At 38.1% G+C, this 19619-nt stretch overlaps 1 protein-coding gene and 1 long non-coding RNA gene across 5 annotated transcripts in view; one reads left to right on the forward strand and one right to left on the reverse strand.

The window, feature by feature from the left end:
* CCDC181 (coiled-coil domain containing 181) overlaps positions 1-3976 on the reverse strand; it is a 29921-nt gene extending 25945 nt beyond the window's left edge. Inside the window, exon 1 of one of the 4 annotated variants that reach the window (XM_047840724.1) lies at positions 3793-3954. The gene's annotated coding sequence lies outside the window, so the exon portion shown is untranslated. Of the gene's footprint in view, positions 1-3739 lie in introns of all 4 variants that reach the window. The other 3 variants (XM_047840723.1, XM_047840722.1, XM_047840725.1) reach the window with 3 other exon arrangements.
* Positions 3977-4041: 65 nt separating this feature from the next.
* LOC125155408 (uncharacterized) overlaps positions 4042-19619 on the forward strand; it is a 42644-nt gene continuing 27066 nt past the window's right edge. Inside the window, exons 1-2 of the long non-coding RNA XR_007148201.1 lie at positions 4042-4229; positions 10826-10899. This is a non-coding gene — a long non-coding RNA (uncharacterized LOC125155408). The remainder of the gene's footprint in view (positions 4230-10825; positions 10900-19619) is intronic.

A 19619-nucleotide genomic window follows, 5' to 3' on the forward strand; every position in this document is an offset into this window, starting at 1 on the left:
AATAAAAAAGTAAAGAATTATGGAAGGCGGAATAAAAAAGCAATGAACTCAGTCAAAAATTGGAAATACCAAGGAAAGCTGAGATGGGCTTTGAATACTGAGTACAAGAGGTTACTAGTCATTTCAGACAAAGAGAACAGCACGAGAAAGAGCAAACAAACATGGAAGTGCATGAAATTGTCCAGGGTGACCTGAACATAATGTGTTCCTGAAGAAGAATCTGGAAGGAGGGAGAAGGGGTCAGTCTGATGTCCGATTATCTGTTCAAAAAACAGGGTTGAGGGAAAACTGTTCATGTAGATCTAATTGTCATAAATGTAGAAATATATAACAATCGTCTGCACATTTTCCACTATTAAGCAAAAACAGAAGGAGAAGTGCTCTCTAAATGTACTAGAATTTTAGGTCCAGTTTCAAAAGAACTATAGAAATCTCATCTTCAGGGTCCCAAACACGTGGGACCCTGTTTGTATACCTGTTTCTATACCTATGAGCCATCTCTTGTGCCTGTAGCAAGACTAAGTTGCCTAAAACCCTTTCTGGAGCAGAAAGTACTGATGTCAAGAACATATTTCTTTAGGATCTAAAATGAGAGAGATTTTGTCTGAATTAATAAACTACCCACAAGCTTCGTTTCGGCCACTGGCTTCACTTTACTATCCGTGAACCTTTGACTCGATCACCTAACCTGGTGCCAATTTTACTAAAGGGAGATGAGATATACATGATTTTCCTTCCAACGTTGCCCAAAAAAGCATGTGGGAGAACACCTTCCCACTAGTTGCACAAGCACTAGCTAAGTGAAGAGGTGAGGCTTTTCAATACTGTGTGTGAAAAACATTTTAATAGGTTTTACTGAACAGTAGGTTCCGGTGAGTTAAAAGGATGATGGGGACACCCAACATATACATCAACTGCAAGCTTGAGACTATGGGTGAGACACACAGAAGCATGAAGCACCCTCTCCAGTTTCCTGGTCTGCACTGTAAAGGACAAAAGACAAGCTGGAACACATTCAGAGGCTAGCAAACCAGGAGGAAGAGGCATTAAAGAGAAGGAAGGGAAGAAGGGAGGCTATGAGAGTAATGCCTGAAAACCAGACCCTGAGGAATGCCTTAGGAATATTATCCTAAAGAAAAGAAAACACAAAAGTCATGACACGTGCTTTACATTATCCAAATGGCTGCTGGCTGGAGGAAGACTGGACTTGCCTAACTTCAAACAGTGAAACTAGTGTCAGGGGCTGGAAACAGGGATATGTTTCGGCAATTTAAAACAGAATTTACATTGCAAACTTGTCCTGAAGAGAAGTGAGCAGCCTATTAGAAGTGCTTCATTCCCTCTCAATGACAAGGAGCTTTGGCAAAAACTGTTGAGCTGGGGGACCCCTAAGATTTATTTTAAACTTTTTATAAGCTGCAAATTAGCAAATAACTGCCAACTCATGAAAAGCACGAGAATTTAAAAGGAAATGCACGGTATCATGATAAACTTAATCAAAAACAAGTGATCGGGGCCTTTTAAATCCAAGACTTAAAAACTTCTGGTCTGGGGGCGCCTGGGTGGCTCAGTCAGTTAAGCGTCCGACTTCGGCTCAGGTCATGATCTCATGGTCTGTGAGTTCGAGCCCCGCGTCAGGCTCTGTGCTGACAGCACAGAGCCTGGAGCCTGTTTCCGATTCTGTGTCTCCCTCTCTCTCTGCCCCTCCCCTGTTCACGCTCTGTCTCTCTCTGTCTCAAAAATAAATAAACATTAAAAAAAAAATTAAAAAAAAAAAACTTCTGGTCTGTTTCAGTTCAATGTCCGCCTGCCTTAGCATAGTGTTTGGTATTGATTGGTACCCTTCCCCTTCTCAAGACAAAGTTAGTTTTAGGTACATGAATGCAAATCATTCAATCTAATTATTCAACTGGGTAATTACAACTATTTCCAATGTATTAGTTGGATTACAATTCCTTCTAGTTATTTCTTTTAAACTAAGAATACAGAATGGACTTACTTAAAGAACTGGAAGTAAGGTTTCAATAATTTGTAAAGCAAAGGTTGAGAGCAATAATATTTTGAGGTAACCTAGGGAAACCAAACCAATGCTTTGGAGTGAGTTTATCTACCACTGGCTGGCCGCAAGACAGGCTAACTCACCTCAACTGTTATGCCTAACTATCTACTAATTGAAAGTAAGGGTGCCATGGATGATTGGAACACACTAAAACTCACTGTGATCCAAAATACTTATAGAAACAATACTGTCTTTCACAGTCACAAGTGCCTTAGGATAATCCGCTTTCTTTTCAGACCAGGGATCTTGGAATTTATTTATTAAGATGTTTAGGTTACATAACTAATTGTTAGACTAAAATTTCTATGGAACTCTCCAGGGCTCTCCTTTAATTTTGTAATAAACATAGCTCTGAATTTGTAAACAAATAGTTGCCTGAGGACTTTGGTAGCTGTGCTTTATTATTTACAACGCATTTCACCCATGTGAAAGCTCAAATTTAAAACTAACAGATAGGATCAGCATAATCGATAGAAATAAAATGAAAAAAATCAAACATACTAGGTGTTATTAAATCGTACTATTATGCAAGAATTGAAAAGAGAAAAAGCCACAGTTTGAAGTGACTCTAAGAAGAAAATGAAGGTGCATTAAATTTGTACCGCCGTTCTTTTCCTGTCTCTTCAAAAACCTCATGGCTGGTTGCCAAGTAAACAAAGAACGTAAATCATAAATTCTTGTTACCAAGTCCCTTAAGCCTTTTTCAAATGCGTCACAGGATATCCAATCCCCTTCAGTTGTTTTAATCATCATCCCCAGGGCACTGGCCATATGCTACACCGTCAACATAGTGGAACAAAAACACATTTTACACAAACTGAATCCCTCACACTTACTCCTTGTGAGTTTCACACATTTAAATTTCAATGTTTATCAGCAGTAAAAATCTCTGTGTGGCTTGAGTAAGAACCACCCTCTTAATAGGTTAACTGTAATAAGAGAGAGAAATTAATTCCTTCCTCCTGGGTGTCTGCTAAATCCCCTGTGAGTATGTGACTGCAGATCCTTTAAGGTGAGTCTAAGCTAAGTCTATATGTATACGCTTTTGACAACTTTCTTTCGGGATTCAGACCTTCGAAAATAGTTTAACTCATTGACCCCAGCCTTATCTCATAGCCTGTTAAACACATGCTTGTTTAAAATCGAAGAGCATCGAAAGAACGTCAAAGACAACCCGTTTTAATACAAAGTAAGTACTTAAGCAAAAGCTAACCCCTAAGAACACCATGAGACCACCTGGCCCATTCTCCCTGCTGCCTCCTTCTCAACTGAATTTTAAAATTCTTAAATTCAAGCTCTGTCACCAAGTATGACAATTAAGTAGTATTTTACAAACATTAGGTGGTAAGTTTAATTTGTACCCAGGGTCCCCAGGTACCATCGACTAAATGAATACCCGAGCCTCTTCATGGAAGCTACCATTTCAGGAATGACTTTTTTTCTCCTGGGGAGGAGAACTTTGAGCGGGGTAAGAAAATGACAAAAATGGGGGAGGGGGGGGTCCCTCATACAAAGCCAAGCAAGCAAGGTGCCGCCAGACTTCCCCCTCGGGCTCGCCGGACCCGGGACTCGCCCGCATCAGAAGCCCACAGGAAGGCTCTTCGCTCCCTTCTTCTAAGCACTTTTCCTCCCAGACGTCCCAGACGTTTGACCCCCGTCCCCTCTATAAATATCTCCCACCATAAAAATCTCCGCATCATCCTTCCCTTCTCTCCCTCTGGTTCCCCTCCTGCCTGTGTGAGATGCAGCGGCTGGGGTCACAGAGATGGCCGGGGGAGCTCTCCTCTCCTCCTCTTTCTAAGCTCTGACAGACAGTGAGGCGAGGGAGACCCCGGCACCTGCTCCCAAGGCGGCCAGGACCCAGGTGCCATAGCAACGGCGCGTCGCCGCGTCCTCCATCCGGGCCTCTCTTACTACGAGGGCGCGGTGGACCGGCGCAGGCGCAGACGGCAGCCTGAGAACACCTGCTCCTCCAGGCGCGCTTCCCCGGGGCCTGCCTGAGACCAGCCGGGCTGCGGTTTCCAAGGAGACAACCGAGCTCTGCACGCTCCACGCGCAGGTTTCCAAGGCGCGAGTCAGAGTTGGCGAAGGATCGCTTTCTTGGCTGTGACTTTTCCCGCGTGGAGTTGTCTCTCGCCAAATACGGATAGTTTGAGAGCGATTTCTGGAGGTACATGTCTGTGTGTTATTTTCTTCGCGTTATCCAAGTCATTTCAGTTTTCACTACTAGGTAAGCGGATTGCTAATTAGCTACCAGATTCTTTTACTGGAAGCTTCAGCAACCGCACCGCGAATGAAAAACACATCCTTTTGCACCCGAAAGAGTGGTCAAAAGATGCTTGCTCCAGGTTTCAAGAATGTGAGAATGGTCAACTAGGATATTCTCAAATCCTCCTTAAAGATCGACTTTATGTATAAAAGGGAGGCAAAGTGAACTTTTGATTGCAGTGACAAATGACAAGATTTTAGAAACTGGCCATTCCCTGCCAGAAACAAACAGGGAGAAATGAAAGTACTTCCTCAGTACACTCCATAATTTTCAGATTCTTTTTTATTATTAGAATGTGTAATGTATATTTATTTGCTTGATGTTTATTTATTTTTGAGAGAGAGAGCACAAGCAGAGGAGGGGCAGAGAGAGGGGGACAGAGGACCTGAAACCCCACTGACAACGGCAAGCCTCATGTGGCGCTTGAACTCACAGACCAGAAGATCATGACCTGAGCGGAAGTCAGGTGTTCAGCCAACTGAGCCACCCAGGTGCCCCTAATGTTTGTCTATTCTGAGAGAGAGAGAGAGTGCGTGCGTGAGAAGAGGAGAGGCGGAGAAAGAGGGAGAGAGAAAATTCCAAGCAGGCTCCGTGCAGAGCCAGTCATGGCGCTTGATCTCTCAAACCGGAGAGATGGTGACCTGAGCAGAAATCAAGAATCGGAAGCTTCATGAACTTTGCTACCCAGGCACCTCTGTTTATTATCAGAATGTTTATCGCGTGGTATAGTGGAGAGCATCTTTTCTTCAAAGAGGGGCACGTAGAATTGAGTTTTAAAGTATTCTCCAAATTGTAAACTAAGTAAAAAATAAAAAAGATTTTAAGGTTAAAATGGATTACAATATTTACTGTGTTTCTTAGCTGCAATGTGTAACTCATAGTTCCAGATTTAATGTTTCTCCTGCTGCAGGACTTCGATCTTAGGCCAAACACTTGAAAAAGATAAAATATAAAATTATTGACTGTTTAAGGTGGAAGGAATTTTAGTTAAATCTCCTTTAATGAAGGGGCCCCTGGGTGGCTCAATCGGTTAAGCACCCAGCTTCAGCTCAGGTCATGATCTCACAGTTCGTGAGCTGGAGCCCCTCATAGGGCTCTGTGCTGACAGCTCCAAGCCTGGATCCTGCTTCGGATTCTGTGTCTCCCTCTCTCTCTGCCCCTCCCCTGCTCACGCTCTGTCCTCTCTCTTTCTCTCTCAAAAATAAATAAACATTTGTTTTTAAATCTCCTTTAGTAAGTATGGAATTACTACCAAAGCTACATCTAGGTAACATCTAGGTTTCAGAACTCCTAATTTAATATTTTTCCCGCTGGTCCTCCCAAATATTTGTAAATGTTTTTTACAAATGTAATGGGATATAGCACCCAAAAAGTGGAAACAACTCAAATGTCTATCAAGTGATGAAAGCATAAATAAAATGTGGTGATAAACCTGAGCTCCTAAAAAAGATCTATTTCACTAGCATCTATGAAAGAAAGCAGAGAAATAATAGGTTTTCAATAATTAATTTCATTCAATATTTCCTGCTGAGTGCCTTACTTACAGGTCTGCTGGGAGGTGAATAATTTCGAATCTATGCATGAAGGAGCTCATAGTCTAAAAAAAAGGAGACGGGCTTTAAAGAAAGGGAACACAGTGTGATACACAAGGTACAGATATAGCTCAAAACTGGAGCATAAGAGACTGTTAAAAACTGAGAACAAACTGAGGGTTGATGGGGGGTGGGAGGGAGGAGAGGGTGGGTGATGGGTATTGAGGAGGGCACCTTTTGGGATGAGCACTGGGTGTTGTATGGAAACCAATTTGTCAATAAATTTCAGAAAAAAAAAAAAAAAAAAAAAAACAAAAAAAAAAAAAAAAACTGGAGATCAATTAGGAAAAGGTGATGACAAAGAGTCCTTTGCGAAGTGTTGACATTAGAGCTGACTTTTGAAGAATGAAAAGAATTGCACAAGGGTGGGGCATTATACACAGAGAAGTTAGCATTTGCGAGGGCATGGGGGCATCAACTTGTTTATTCCAGGATCGTTATGTAATTCAGAACTGCTGGCAGCATAAGATGAAATCTGTCCTTCATTGCCCGTGGCAGCCTCTGAGATATTGTAAGCATGTTATGAAAACCACTGAAGTATGATCTGTGAACAGGCATTTCCATTAAAATTAATAGCATCTTTGGGTAAGTTAAGTGTATCCTTCATTTCTTCTGTGACTTCCTTAAAGAAGAGACTGAGTTTTAGGTATTTCTGTATACTTAGCAGAACTGGCATTTAAGTGGCTAGTAAATATTTGTTGAGTTGACATAACTCAGTAAATGAGCTAATTTTATTGTGAATAACCTTAATCATGTAACTGAATTCATAATTTCTTCCTACTACTTTATCAGCTCAGAGGTTATTGAAGGAATTAGTATTTTGATGATCAAGGAGAAGGGAAGAATAAATTTCTAAAATGGGGCATTTTAGAAAGTGCAGACCTTTGGTAAATTAGGATAATCAGAGATACCATGAGACCATGAGAATACAGGACTGGCATATTAAGTGAGGAAGAAATGATGGAGGAGTGCTAATGACACATTTGGCAAATTTTTGTACATTTTTAAACTTTTTTTTAATGTTTATTCATTTTTGAGAGACAGAGCTATTGAGTAGGGGAGGGGCAGAGAGAGAGGGAGACACAGAATCTGAAGCAGGCTCCAGCCTGGGAGCTGTCAGCATGGAGCCCAATGCGGGGCTCGAACTCACAAACCATGAGATCATGACCTGAGCCAAAGTTGGACGCTTAACCGACTGAGCCACCCTGGCGCCCCACATTTGGCAGTTTCATAGAGTTCAGCAGGTCACTCTGCTCTCTCTCTCTCCATATGCATTTAAACAATCCCATTTACTATAGCATCAAAAAGAATAAAATACTTCAGAAGTTACTAAGGAAGTGAAAGATCTATATACTGAAAACTATAAGATATTGATGACAGAAATGGAAGAAAACATGAATGAATAGAAAGATCTTCCATGTTCATGGAAGAATATTTTTAAAAAATTTTTTTAATGTTTACCTTTGAGAGAGAGAGACAGAGTGTGAATGGGGGAGGGGCAGAGAGAGAGGGTGACACAGAATCCAAAGCAGGCTCCAGGCTCTGAGCACAGAGCCTGACATGGGGCTTGAACTCACCAACTGTGAGATCATGACCTGAGCCGAAGTCGGACGCTTAACCGACTGAGCCACCCAGGTGCCCCTTCATGGATTGGAAGAATATTGCTAACATGTTCATACTACCCAAAGTAATCTACAGATTCAATACAACCCCTATCAAAATTCCAATAGGATTTTTCACAGAGAAAGGAAAATAGTCCTAAAATTCACATGAAACCACACAAGACCCCAAATAACCTAAACAGTCTTGAGAAAGAACAAAGCTATGGGCATCACACTCCCTGATACCAAACTATATTACAAAGCTATAGTAATTGAAACAGTATGGTAATGGCACAAAAACAGAACCATACATCAATGGAACAGAATAGAGAGCCCAGAAATAAATCCATGCTATATGTTCAACCAATCTTTGACCATGGTGCCAAGGATACACAATGGGGAAAGGATTGTCTCTTCAATAAAAGGCTTTGGGTAAACTGGATATCCACATGCAAAAGAATAAAATTGGACCCTCATCTTACATCATATACAAAAATTAACCTGAAATGGATTGAAGACTTAAGTGTAAGACCTGAAACTGTAAAATTGCCAGAATGTTTTCTTCTGTATGAATGTTTCTTCTGTAAGCTCTTTGAAACTAGTCTTGGCAATGACTTTTTGGGGCAAAACACCAAAAAAGCATAGGCCATGAAAGCAGAAATTAAAAAGTGGGACTGCATTAAACCAAAAACTTCTGCACAGCAAAGGAAACCATCAACAAAATGAAGAGGCAACCTGTGGAATGAAAGAAAATATTTGCCATCCACATATCTGATAGGAGGCCAGTACCCAAAATGTATAAATAAGGCATACAACTCGATAGCAAAAATACAAATAAAGAATCCAATTTTAAAATGGGCAAAGGACATATATAGACATTATTGCAAAGAAGACATACAGTGACCAATAGGTATATGAAAAGGTACTCAACATCACTAATCATCAATGCAAATCAAAACCATGATGATAGGCCACCTCACATCTGTTAGAATGGCTATTATCAAAAAGGCAAGAGATAATAAGTGTTGGTGAAGATGTGGAGAAAAGGGAACCTTTGAGCACTGTTGGTGGAAATGCAAACTGGTACAGCCACCATGGAAAACAGTGTGGAGGTTCCTCAAAAAATTAAAAATAGAACTACCATATGACCCAGCAAAACCACATCTAGGAATATTCCCAAAGGAAATGAAATCAGTATCTCAAAAAGATAGCTGCATTCCTATGTTCATTGCAGCCTTATTCATAATAGCCAAGACATGGAAACGATCTGAGAGTCCATCAAAGGGTGAATAAGAAAGAAAAGTGTGATAAATACACATACATATGATGGAATATTTTTCAGCAATAAAAAGAAGGAAATTCTGCCATTTGTGACAACATGGATGAATCTGGAGGATATTATGCTGAGTGAAATAAGCCAGACAAAGAAAGACAAATTCTGCCTCACTTATATGTGGACTCTAACAAAGTTGAACTCATGGAACCAAAAAGTAGAACAGTGGTTGCCAGGGGCTGGAGAGTGAGGGGGAAATGGGGAGATATTGGTCAAAGGGCACAAACTTTCAGCTCTAAGATGAATAAGTTCTTGGGATCTGTATGGCATGATAACTATAATTAATAAATAATACTGTACTGTATACTTGAAATTTTCTAGGAGAGCAGATTTTAGGTATTATCACAAAAACAAACAAAAAAAGTATATGAGGTGATAGATGTGTTAATTTACTTGATTGAGGTAATCATTTCTCTCTCTCTCTCTCTCTCCATGTACATATATACCTACACATAAAATCATCACACTGTAAAACTTAAAAATCATGCTGTGCAAACTAAATATGTACCATTTTTCTCACTTATATCCCAATATAGCTGGAAAAATAAATACAATCCTTTCCCTCTCCTCTCTGATGTAACTGCCCTCAGTCTGTCAATGACTACACAAGAAATGGGAATTAAAGAAATGTAGGAACAGGATGATTCAGGAAGAATCAGGTAGATAGAGAAAAGAAGTTGTCTGCTATCCAGGGCCTTTCACTTAACATGCCTTATTCTTCTTAAAGTCTGAAAATGTTAAATATCAATGAATAACCTTATTTTCATTACAGGCAGTAGAAATGTGTTCAGAATTTATGATTCATTAGAGAATATGGGATTCTACAAATATAAGATCCCTGTATAAGTGACCAGTGCCATATGTTTTCCCTCTCCACTTTTAACTTAATAATAGTTATAAGCTTAGGTTTTAAATGTGCATTCTGTAAAGAATCCCAGAAATGGATAACACTCCTGCAGTCTTCAGTGGTTGGTCATCACAGGATACAAAGAAGTAACGAGCACACACTGTCGGCAAGAGAGGAGCATCACGTTGAGCAACTCTGTTTAAATAATGGACATTTTGAAGGAAGGCTTTGACTTAGATAAACTGATATACAACTTAAGTAACCAAAGAAAAGGAGATTAAATAAGGGTCAAGAATTAGAAAGACGTGACCATACATGTCTCCTATAAAACTGTTCCAAGTAATATACTTTGCAGACAATACTCAGATTTGGCATAGTCATATTTTAAATCATTCAACAAATAATTATTGAGCATTTATGCACCAGACACAGTTCTATGTACTCGGAATATATCGATGAACTATTACATTCCCTAGAAGTCAGAGTTCCAATGACTTCAACCACCTATTTGTAAAAAGAAAGAAAGAAAGAAAGAAAGAGAAGGAAAGAAAGAAAGAAAAAGAAAGAAGAAAGAAAGAAAGAAAGAAAGAAAGAAAGAAAGAAAGAAAGAAAGAAAGAAAAGAAAAAAGAAAAAAAAGCGAGTGCTGGGGCACCTGGGAGGCTCAGTCAGTTAAGCGTCCAACTCTTGATTTCCTCTCAGGTCACGATCTCACAGTTCATGACTTGGAGCCTGCATCAGGCTCTGTGCTGACAGTGCACATCCTGCTTGGGATTTTCTTTCTCTCCCTCTCTCTCTGCCTCTCTCTCTCTCTGTGTCTCTCAAAATAAATAAACATTGAAAATAAAAACAGTTGAAAAGGAAAGTGCAAAAAGCTTGAAAGCAAAAATATAAGGCTATTACAGAGTTTGTGAGCTAAGTGTGAACAGTTTGTAGGAGAGTCTCTCCTAGTAAGTGAGATATTTTTCTGAATTTTATATCTTTACATTCCATCGTTAATGCTACTCACTTGCAGAACACTTTATAGTTGTAATGTTTCACATACATGTTTTGAAATTGGTATGTTAACATCTAGATCTTTTTTAAGTTAAAAACTATTTGATAATATGGGGAATATTTTCTTTAGAGAGTCGAAAATTCGCTGTCTTCACGGAGCTCAACTTCCAGTAGAAAGAAGACAGTAAGAAACATACTAAATAAGTAAGTCTTATTATATGTTAGAAGGTGATAAATGCTATATAAACATAGATCAAACAAGAGGATCAGAAGTATAGGGGTGCATTCTGAAAGCGGGGTTGAACTTGTACATAAATTAGTCCAGTAAACCTTGTTGAGGTGACATTTGAAACTTTTATTAGAATTACTTACAGATTTGGCATAGATTGACATCAGATATATCACTTAACTAGAAATAGCTATGATGAAAATATGACAAGTACCCCTCCCATCAAGACTTTCTTTCTGTAACTGACTGTGATGAGTATGTCACACTGAAGACTGGGGCTCGAGTTTGCTTGTGACCTTCAGCAGCAGGACAAACACACTTTTAGCTTGTACACCAGCAATACATTCCTTAAACATTCTAGGGTTTTTTTTTCCAAATTTTTATTTAAATTCTAGTTAGTTAACATAGAGTGTAATATTGGTTTCAGGAGTAGAATTCAGTGCTTCATCACTTACATATAACATCCAGTGCTCAACTCAACAAATTCCCTCCTTTATACACATCACCCATTTAGCCCACCCCCCCACCCACCTCCCTCCATCAATGCTCAGTTTGTTCTCTATCATTAAGAGTCTCTTATGGTTTGTTTCCCTCTCTCTTTCCACTCCCATATGTTTATCCATTTTGTTTCCTAAATTCCACATATGAATGAAATCATTTGTATTTGTCTTTTTCTGCCTGACTTATTTTGCTTAGCATAATACACTCTAGTTCCATCCATGTCATTGCAAGTAGCAAGATTTCATTCCTTTTGATGGCCGAGTAATATTCCATTGTATATATATATGTCACATCTTCTTTATCCATTCATCTGTTGATGGACATGTGGGCTCTCTCCATAGTTTGGCTATTGTTGATAATGCTGCTATAAATATCAGGGTGCATGTGCCCCTTTGAATCAGTGTTTTTATCCTTTGGATAAATACCTAGTAGTGCAATTGCTAGATCATAGGGTAATTCTATTTCTCACTTTGTGAGGAACATTCATACTGTTTTCCAGAGTGTGTGCACCAGTTTGCATTCCCACCAACAGTGTAAGAGGGTTCCCCTTTCTCCATACCCTCGCCAATACTTTGTAGTTTCTTGTGTTGTTAATTTTAGCCATTCCGACAGGAGTGAGGTGGTATCTCATCATGGTTTTGACTTGTACTTTCCTGATGATGAGTGATGTTGAGCATCTTTTCATGTGTCTGTTAGCCATCTGGATGTCTTTGGAAAAATGTCTATTCATGTCTTCTGCCCATTTTGTAACTGGATTATTTCTTTTTTGGGTGTTGAGTTTGATAAGTTCTTTGCAGATTTTGGATACTAACCCTTTATCAGATGTCATTTGCAAATATCTTCTCCCATCCTGTAGGCTGCCTTTTCATTGTGTTGATTGTTTCCTTTGCTGTGCAGAAGCTTTTTATCTTGATGAGGTCCCAATAGTTCATATTTGCTTTTGTTTCTCTTGCCTCCAGTGACATGTCTAGTAAGAAGTTGCTCTGGCCAAGGTCACAGACTTTGCTGCCTGTGTTCTTCTCCAGGTTTTTGATGGTTTCTTGTCTCACATTTAGGCCATTCATCCATTTTCAATTTATTTTTGCATATGGTGTAAAAAAAAGTGGTCCAGTTTCATTCTTCTGTATGTCACTGTCCAGTTTTCCTAATGCCATTTGTGGAAGAGACTGTCTTGTTTCCTTTGGATATTCTTCCCTGTTTTGTTGAAGATTAGTTGACTATGCTATTGTGGGACCACTTCTGGGTTTTCTATTCTGTTCCATTGATCTATGTGTCTATTTTTGAGCCAGTACCATACTGTCTTGATGACTACAGCTTTGTAATATAGCTTGAAGTCTGGAATCCTGATGCCTCTGGCTCTGCTTTTCTTTTTCAGGATTGCTTTGGCTATTTGGGGTCTTTTATGGTTTCTTGCAAATTTTAGGATTGACACTCTAATTTGAAAAAATTATTTACACTGTCATTGTTTTTCTTTGTTCAGCAGCTTTGTTTAGCACTTGCTTCTTGTGTTCAGTACTTTTGATGTATGCCCAACCCCCATGAGGCAGAAGTTTCAAGGATCTCCTGCTGTGAGGCTCTAGCTTACTCAGTATGTGACTGAGAATCCTGTAATCAACCCTTAACTGGAGAAGGATATGATGGCAATAAATTATCATGGAAAAGAAAATGAATCAGAGGTTGGCCTTTGAGAAAAGCAGCAAATATAATTTACCTTTTAAATAGTTGACTGGAAAACCCTCCTTTTATAAGTGGTGTTTCATTGCTTAATAAATAATTATTATTTGAAACTGTCTACCCATAAATGTTTGAACATCAGTGCCATTTGCTGAGCTATGCTGTCAGTCTCACTCTTTTCAATGCAATTTTACAGTAGACACTTCACTTCCTTGACTCCCAGACATACATATTTAGTATGAAAAGCAAAAAATAATAAGGAAGCTTGACTGCAAAGCCTCTATTTAAAGTATACACATGGTGTTGATGACCCCCGATAAGAATGAGCCTGTCTTCTGTTGATGTGCTCTGCTAGAGCAAAGAACAACTGACTCATAGGTGAGGAAATGTATGTCAGTTCACTTGATTGTCCTAAAAATGCTTTTAAGTAAAGTCTCTGTCATCCTCTGTATTCACTTACATTCTTTACTGTTAACGTCACTCCATAAATTTATTCTCAACCTACACCGGAGTTGAAGCCGCTTTGCAATAACGTCCTAAATACAATGGGTGGTGGATAGAGATAAGAGAATGCCAACATGCCAACACTGAGAGTCAGTTCAGTCTTAGCTGAGTTTAAAATTTCAAGTAGCCAGTGTAAAAAAAAAAAAAAGGAAATAAAGTATATTATTTAATTCTTATCAGAAAGAAATACTAACCCATGTTCCTCAGGAAAAACTTGTCCTGGCATTAATTTTTAAAAGAATTTCTTAGGTAAGGTTTTTAGTAGGAGTCGTGAGTGGCATTAAAGACCAGACCTTCAATAGCATTTTTACAGCAAAGACATAGACAGGTTCCTTATGTCTGTTCATATTTTCGCTAATCTAGAAAAATGACACTCAAAACCACATATTTTAAAAATTGGCTTTGTATTTTTCCACCTTTTTTCTCTTGGTCAGCTATGCCTGGTGAACGCCTCCTGCCTTGTAATACCAATTCAAAAGCTGTGGTGGCTACATACTGGGGTTGACAATTTTGTTAAAGCTCGTTACAAAAATTGGATATGCAAGAGAGTACATTTAGCATTAGCCGATAATAGACTCACCTTATCTTCTGAATCCAGATGCAGAGTGAACACCTGCCAAGAACGTAGCTTGCCACAGTTCGTGTCAGCAACCAAAACACTCTTAAAAATTTAAGTGCCATCATACCTCTCGCTAGCTTTCCAATGCCATTATCATAACATCTAAGCTCCTGACTTTGCTTCCAAGTTTCTGCAGAATTAGGCCTCTTCTTACTCCTGTAACGTCACCTCCTACTACGTTCCTGCTTATGCTTCATACTCAAAACACTCTAACCAACCTCCTCCCTGTTCCTCAAGCATCTCATTCCCAACTTTGCTATTGCGTCTGTACCTGGAATGTTCTTCCCCAGATATTTGCATTCACATCCTTGCCTTGTTCCTGATCTTAGGAGGAAAGTGCCTAATTTCTCACCACTAAGTATGATATTAAGGGTAGGGGTTTTTTTTGTAAGTTCTTTATCAAATTGAAAACATCCCCCTCTTAGTATACTGAGAATTTTTATCATGAATGGTTATCAAATTGTGTCACATGCTTTTTCGGCTTCAGCTGTTATGTTCACATTATCTTTCCTCTTTACCCCATTGATGGGATGGATTACATTGACTTTTTTTTTCTCTAAGTCGGAGGTTTTATTTGTTTATTAAGATCTAATTGACATACATTATATTAATTTCAGTTGTATAACATAATGATTCAATATTTGTGTATATTCCATTGATTGATTTTTTAAATGTTGAACCACCTTGCACATCTGGAATAAATCTCACTTGTGGTGTATAATTCTTTTTATACATTGTTAAATTCAATCCACGAATATTTTGTTGAGGATTTTTGTGTCTATGTTCGTGAGAGGTCTTGCTACGTGGTTTTCTTTCTTGTAATGTCTTTATTTGTTTGGGGCGTTGGGGTAATGTTGAACTCATAGAAAGAGTTGCCTCTGCTTCTGTTTTCTGGAAGACATTGTAGAAAATTGGTATCATTTCTTCCTTACGTATTTGGCAAAACTTATCACTGAAACCATCCAGTCCTAATGCTTTCTTTTTTGGATGGTTATTGATTAGTGATTCAGTTTCTTTAATAGTTCTTTAATAGTTAACTATAACTATTGTTATAGATTGTGATTAGTCCATTCCATCTAAATTATCAAACTTGGGGGCCCAGACCTTTCATATTATTTATTTATTGTCCTTAAGTGTCCCTGGGATCAGTAGTAATGATCCCTCTTTCATTTCTAATATTGATAATTTGTATCTTTTCTCTTTTTTTTTCATAGTTAGCCTAGCTACAGGTTATTGCTTTTTACTGATTTCTTTAAAGGAATACCTTTATACTTCCTTGATTTTTCTCTATTTATTTCCTGCTTTCAATTTCATTTATTTCTGTCCTAATTTTACTATTTCTTTTCTTCTGCTTGCTTGAGGTTTTAGTTGCCCTTCTTTAGTTTCCTAAGGTGGATGCTCAAATTATTAATTTTAGATCTTCCTTCTTTTCTAATATATGCATTTAATGTTATGGACTTTCCTCTAAACAACTCTGGCTCATCTCATGAATTTTGATAATTTGTATTTTCATTTAGTTCAAAATATTTTCATGTTTGTTTTGAGACTTCTTTTTGACACATGTTATTTAAAAGTGTGGTGTTTAATCTCCAAATACTTGGAGGTTTTACAGTTATTTTTCTGTTATGCATTTTCTGTTATGCAGTTTAATTGTATTATAGTCTAAGAATCTAATTTGTATGATTTCTATACTTTCAAATCTGTAAAGGTGTGTTTTATAGTCCAGAATGTGGCCTATTGTGGTGATTGTCTATTCAAGTTTGAAAAGAATGAATTATTCTGCTGTTACTGGATGGAGCAGTCTGTATGTGCCAATTCAATGGCACATGATTAAATGATGTTAAATGATGTTTTTCAGGTAGATCGTATCCTTACTGATTTTCTGCCTTTTTGATCTATCAATTACTAAAAGAGTATGTTGAAGTCTTTAACTATAATAACTGTAATAGTGGATTTTTCTGTTTCTCCTTTTAGTTCTCAGTTTTTGTCTTATATATTTTGATGCTCTGTGTTAAGTGCGTACATATTAAGAATTGTTATGTCTTCTTGGAAAATGAACCCCTCTATCATTATGTAATGCCCTTCTTCATCTCTGATAATTGTCCTTATTCTGATTCTTTGAAAGCGTATTGCTACTTCAGCTTTCTTTTAATGAGTGTTTGTCGCAGACTCTGAGTCTGCAGTTCTCTCTTCAACAGCAAGACAGCAGCCGCAGAATTGAATACAATTGAATTAGGGCTAATATCCAGGGGGGAGACAAGAGCCCCGAACAGGGGTTTTGTCTCTGTATTTATTGACCTCTCAAGATCTCACACATGTGGTGAATGTGAAGAAAACAATCAGATAGTAATCATTAACTTGTGTGTAACAAGCAGAGGACCTGGGGGGAGGGGGGGTTGTGGGGGTGGGGCTAGGCCAAGTGGTGTTTGTGATCAAAGTATATTGGCGCCAGATGGAAAGTAATTTCCTGCAGGTGATACAACAAGTTACTCGTGATCCCATTACGGTATCTCACTAACTCACCTTGGGCGCTTTCACCCTGTCGCAGCGGCTTTCCGCCCTAAGCTTTTTTCTAACCCGCTTATGTAAGTATAAAGGAATTCTTGAACCTATTTCCCCACAGGTGTTAGCATATCTTTCTCAACCTTTGCTTTTAATCTACATGTGTCTTTATATTTAAAGTGGGTTTTGGTACCTGGGTGGCTCAGTCAGTTAAGCATCCAACTTGGCCCAGGTCATGATCCTGCGGCTCATGGGTTCAAACCCCACCTCGGGCTCTGTGCTGGAGCCTGCTTTGGATTTTGTGTCTTCCTCTCTCTCTGCCCTCCCCCACCTCTCTCTCCCTCTCTCTCAAAAATCAATAAACATTAAAAAAATAAAGTGGGTTTCTTATAAACGACTTATTGTTGGATTTGTTTTTTATTCACTCTGACAATCTCTGTCCTGTAATTGTTGTATTTAGATCATTTGTATTTAAAGTGATTATTGATATAATTATCAGTATAATTACCATGTTTTTAACTTGTTACTTTCTTGTTACTTTCTCCCTTGTTACTTTCTTCTCCCTCTTTTTCTGCCTTCTCTGGTTTTAATTGGTAATTTTTATATTACCTATTTTACCTCCTCTCTTAGGATAGCAATCATATTTTCTTAATAAAAAAATTTGCTGGTTGCCCTAGACTTTACAATGTCCATTTTAAGCTAATCTAATGCTAATTTTATGTAGTGCAGGTACCTTATAGTAGATTATCCATGATTCTTTCCTCCTGACCCTTGTGACATCACTTTCATTTATTTCATTTATCCATATGCTATAATCACCCAATATATTGTTTCTATTATTAATTTTAAGTCTAAAGTTTAGTTTTCAATAAATTAAGAATAAGAAAAGCAAAAGACTTTATCTGAACTTCATATATTCCTTCCTTGAGATTTTCCTTTCTTTATGTAGATCCATGTTTCTGATCTGTATCATTTCCCTTCTCCCTGAGGAACTTCTTTGAATATTTCTTGCAGAGCAGAACATTATAACATTTCTTCCTTGCAGTAAATTATCCCAGGTTTTCTTTTCTGGGAAGGTTTTTATCCTTCACTCATGAAAGATAATTTTGCTGGATATAGAATTCTAAGTTGGTGGGGTTTTTTCTTTCAATACGTTAAATATTCTACTGCATTCTCCTCTTGTTTGTCTGGTTTCTGACAAATGTCTGCTGTAATTCTCCTTGTTCCTCCATAGGTGGGTTTTTTTCCCATCTCTGGCTTCTTTCAAGATTTTAACATTTGTTTTTGATTTTCTGACGTCTCAACATGACATGACCAGGTAGAGATTTTATATCTATATCTATATATCTATATATCTATATCTATATCTGCATATCTGTATCTGTATCTATATATCTATATCTATATCTATATCTATATCTATATCTATATCTATATCTATCCTGCTTAGTTTTCTCTGGGGTTTTTGAATCTGTGGTTTGCTGCCAATCATTAATTTTGGAAAGTTCTTGGAATATTATTACTTTGTTATTACTTTAAATATTTCTTTGGCTCCATTCTCTCCTTCTTTTCCTTTTAATATTCCAATTGCATGTAGGTTATCCTTTGGATATTCTATTTTTCATTTATTTGCATTTCATTTTGAGAGGTTTCCTTTGACTGATATTCAAGCTCACTGGTTCTTTCTTCTGCCATGTCAAGAGTACTGATGATCCCACCAAAGGCAGTCTTCATTTCTGTTACAGTGCTTTTGATTTCTAGCATTTCCTTTGATTATTTCTTAGAGTTTCCATATCTCTGTTCATGCATGTTGTCTTAAACTTTCCACAAAAGCCCTTAAACATTTTGACCATAGTTAAATTCCCAGTCTGATAATTCTAATATGTGTGTCAACCTGACTTTAGTTGTGATGCTTTGTCTCTTTAGACTGTGTTTTTTCTTGCCTTTTAGTATGACTCGTACACTTCTTTGTTGTTGTCGAAAGCTGGATATGATGCATCGTGAAGTAAATAGGACTTTAGTGTGAAATTTTATGTTAATCTGGCTAGGAGTTGGGCTGTGTTTAATGTTTTCTGTAGCTTTCTCTAGACTTTGGGCTTCCATAAGAACTCCTTTTCCGAGAGACTCTGTGTCTTGCCACTCCTTCAGCTGTAATTCAGTGTTATTATACTGGAGACCTATTGGTCCGGTGGTATGGTTTGGTAGAAGAGAATCACTGCATAACCTTATGATTAAATCTCAACCTTTGAGTAGGCAGGTGTATTCACAAGTGTTTGTTAGCTTCCTCCTCCACTGCATTTAGGTGAGAAAGAAGCCCTACAGAGAGCTGGAGATGAGAAAATGCCCTTCCCCCACATAAGTTAAGGCTCTTATTGTCTTTTTCCCTGAAGAGTAGGTCTTTGTTTTGGAAAAGGCTGTAGGCATATTTCACAATGGCTACTTTCCCCCTTTATCTACAGAACTTTTCCATCTTCCCACATTGAAACTTTATATTCATTAAACATTAACTCCCTATTTTCCCTTTTCTCCAGCCCTGAGCAATCACCGTTCTTTCTGACAGTGTGTAGTCTTTTGTTATCTGTCCTCTATCACTTAGCATAATGCTTTTGAATTCATCTATTGTGTAGTATGTATCAGTATTTTGTTCCTTTTTTTCAGACTATAGTATTCACTGTATGGATGTACCACACTTGTTTACCCACCCACCAGTTGATGAACATTCGTGCTGATTCTACTTTTGACTATCGCAACTAATGTTGCTATGAAAATCTGTGTACAAGTCTTTGTGTGAACACGTTTTCATTTTCTTGGTTAGATTTCTAAGTGGAATTGTTGTGTTGTAGGTAATTATTGGTAGTTTTCAAAAGTGGCTGTACTGTGTTACATTTCTACCAG

Source organism: Prionailurus viverrinus, chromosome F1 (assembly GCF_022837055.1).
Source record: "Prionailurus viverrinus isolate Anna chromosome F1, UM_Priviv_1.0, whole genome shotgun sequence".
NCBI lineage: Eukaryota > Metazoa > Chordata > Mammalia > Carnivora > Felidae > Prionailurus > Prionailurus viverrinus.